This window comes from Siphateles boraxobius, unplaced genomic scaffold, assembly GCF_051911475.1.
Source record: "Siphateles boraxobius isolate OS27281-9 unplaced genomic scaffold, OSU_SipBor_1 66, whole genome shotgun sequence".
NCBI lineage: Eukaryota > Metazoa > Chordata > Actinopteri > Cypriniformes > Leuciscidae > Siphateles > Siphateles boraxobius.
The window spans coordinates 22,576,959-22,580,710 of NW_027509193.1; positions in this window are offsets into that span (position 1 = coordinate 22,576,959).

Sequence of the window (3,752 nt, forward strand, 5' to 3'; positions counted from 1 at the left end):
AGCCACGACCACAGAAATTGCCATGATTGGTCATCTCACTTGTAATTGACTTTGACTTTGATCTTTCCAACTTGAACGCACATATCTATTAGCCTCCTAATATATCCAGCCACATTCTCACCTCGCCACGTCCACTGCTGTTGCTAATGTAATTACCTCCTCAACCCAGCCTCTTTTTCGTACGTAATGTAGCCGCACAACCGGTAGACTATCTAGGCGACGTTTCTTCAGTGTCACAGGGCGTGGTGTGCGGGCCTTGTGCAATGGCCCCTTATCCATCCTCTAATGACACCCTAGCAGGCCCCTGCAGCGAGATTTACAGACCAACAGACGCGCCCCTTCTCCCGCTTTTCTGTATGGGATGTAATTATAGCTGTGTTGGGTACATGGTGTGTTTTAGCGTGCATTATATCCCAGTGGTGGCTTCCCTCCCACTTCCCTCAGCCCTAAATGCCCCTCAATTCTCCTAGCAACTCCCCATGCAGCGAGCAAACAAACGGAGAAAAGCCGCTATTGATTTGAATTCGTTTTGTTCTTCCTCAATTAGTGTTCTCTCCTTGTGCAGTTTGTTCTCGCTTTTAAAGATCCCTAATTAACTGCAAAACAATTTGCTCTCTCGCACATGGCAAACACCAAAGCGCAGAGATATTCTCCTCAACAGAGAGCGCTCTCGTTCTGAAGAAGAGAAGATGAAAAAAGACAAAGGCCCAGCGTTTGATATTTATTTCATTCATTGTATCTTGGAAAACGTTTAGGAGAAATGCATGACTGAAGGATTTATTGGATTTGGTAGCACTCGCTTACAGAGAGGTGGAGAGAGAGGAAGCCTCATGCTTTTTTTCCTTTTCTTTAATTGTGATAAGTGGTCCGGCTGTCCTGTCTTATTGAGGTAAAACAATTTAAAAAGCAATCTCCTTTTTTAATGAAAACAAGCATGCGGGCTCGCATGGAGCTAATGAAGCCAAGAGAGTTATTACAGAGGCTCCAGGGATCTTCCACACGGCTTGTGTACAGTCACAGACATGGTGTGGAAGGGGAAGGCTTCTCTCTCACTGTGAGCAGACAAACGTAGTACACGGAGAGGAGAAATACAAACCAGGAACAGTGTGTTCATTTACCTTTTTCATATTTGTAACACACTGCATAGGAGACAGTGAATAGGCAGCAGCATTACTAAATGTAGCGAAGCTATTGGTTGAAATGCATTTCTCTGTAGCGATGTGGTAGCAAGTGCTGTCGCTTCTTATGGTACGTTCAAGTCATGTTGGGAAAGATTGTATTTACGAGTTTAACACACTTGAACACCAACACAAAGCTGTAAATACCAGTGGGGAGCTCTGGATATTCGTTGAGCCTCGAGTTTATGAGTTGGGGGCTTGTCAGTGAGAAACATGGTGGAATACCACAATATAAGGTATTTAGCAGCGATATTAGATGTGTTTGACTCGATGCGGCACTGCACAGACCGACCTGCATCTGATTTGAAGCAGTGCATGCCGGTTTGACATTTTGTCAGAATTGTGCCGACACTATGTGACTGTGATACCATCATAGTACTGAGAGAGCGATTCAAAAGCAGCTGGCTGGTGCTCTGATGACGACACAACGAGCTGTTCCACGATTGGCCGGATTCGTGTTTCGTGTTTTTTCTGACACGATCAGCTCAGCTGATGCTCACCACTTCATGTTTTTTATAATAGTAAACTTTTTCATGTAACTTTAATGTTATCTTTTGTATATCTCCAATCAAACACACCTGATTCAACTCATCAGCTCTTTAGTAAAAACTCTAAGGCTGAATCCGAAATCGCCCCCTATACCCTTAAATAGGGCACTATTTGAGGGGACAGCCATTTGTAGTGGTGTCCGAAACCATAGTGGACGTTATTGAGTGCACTCATTCAATCCCATATGTAAACTGCGTTGTTTGTTTATTCAGAATGGAATGAATCGCAAATGGATCCGAATGAAGAAACGTAAAAAAAAAACGTGATGATTAAAGCAAAAAAACGTAATGCACTCGACAAAGCCAACACATATATTGTCACTGCCCACAACTTGTTTAAAATGGTTCCATACCTCTGAATTTTCCTCCAAACTTGCTCAAAGGTAATTCTTCTGTTTTTATGTTTTTTCTTTAAATCTTCAAGCTCAATGTTGCACTTAAGCTACACAATACAGCACAGCAGGCCCGGTGTGATGCGTGCGAGTGGAGGAGACGCTGTGCATGACACGTGACGTGTTCCATTTTGTAACTTTGTAGCCTAACCTGTGCAACTTTTTACACATTTTACTGAGGCCTACTATGCTAAAAATATATATAATATTTCTGATTATGGCATAGCTTTCTCCCCACCCAATCAGGCTAATAAATAATGATTTAAAAAACACAAATGCTTGATCAAGGGCCCAGCCAGAGGATAGTGGCGGGATATATTGGCCCGATCCGGCCCGAAACCAAATTCATTTGTCTGAATTCGTTCACTCGTTTTTTATTCACTCCTTCAACTGAACAGTGTTAGTGGACATAATAGGGAATAGTGAATGAGGGTTTGGGTGCAATTTCGGATTCAGCCCAATACCTCAGATGGGAGAGCAAACTCACACTGACGTTGTGTTTGTTTACAAAAGAAAAGGAAGACGCACATGTTGTATTGTTCATCAAAGTGGTACTTGTGCAATCTAAATCGGGAAGAATTACTTTTCACAGATTCCCAACGTTTGAGCTCCTGCATATGTCATTATGCATAAAGGGGTGGTGATGGCGCAGTGGATAAGACACATGTCTTTGGTGTGAGAGACCCGGGTTCGAATCCACTGTGAGACACCAATGTGTCCCTGAGCAAGACACTTAACCCCTTGTTGCTCCAGAGCCATGGGACCTCTGACATATATAATATAGCAATTGTAAGTCGCCCAAGGGTATAAACTTTGTTTTGCCTGTTTGTTTTTTTGACTCTCAAAGTGATGGTAGCCATTGATTTGCATTATATGAATCACCAAGGACCACGTTTTTAGCTAAAAAAACTTTTTTTTACATTTCTACTTAGTAAGAATAGACACCTACATTGGATTGCCTGAGGGCGAGTAAATGAACAGTAATTTTTTGGGTGAACTATCCCTTTAATCGTCGAAGTCACAAGCTGTTCCATCATAAATTACTCAATCACACAACTCTGTTCCTCCAAACTACCTCTTCGTGTGTTTTGTGAGTACGCACACTCAGACACATACATACACACACACACACTTTAGTACTCTCTTAAACACAATTTTATATTGTAACTGCTTGACGTGCATAAGTTGATGTCACATTTCCTCAAGACAGACAATATGTTTTTATTCTTATTTTGGAGATTTTCTTTTAAATAAACAAGTATCTCAACACATTGCAGCTTACTATATTTAATATATCACACATGAATGCAAATTAACTGCAAGATATACCGTTTTCTATGTAGCTTCTATATAAACATAAGCTTTGCTAATTCTTCTATTTGCTAGCGACGATTTTATTATTATTATTATTATTATTTTATTTTTTTGAGTAGCTTGCCCAACACAGATAAATTTTTTTCTATGCTTCTCTGAGCATCATTATAGGTGCAGATGGATGAAAGCGTTGTCCTCTCCTGCTGATGTGCTCTTATATTAGTTGTATATTGCGGAGAGATGCTGTTCATGGACGTTCTGTTCCTTTTCAGTTGATAGTGCCCTTCCACTGCCCTCTCCTCCAGCAAACTCAATAATAT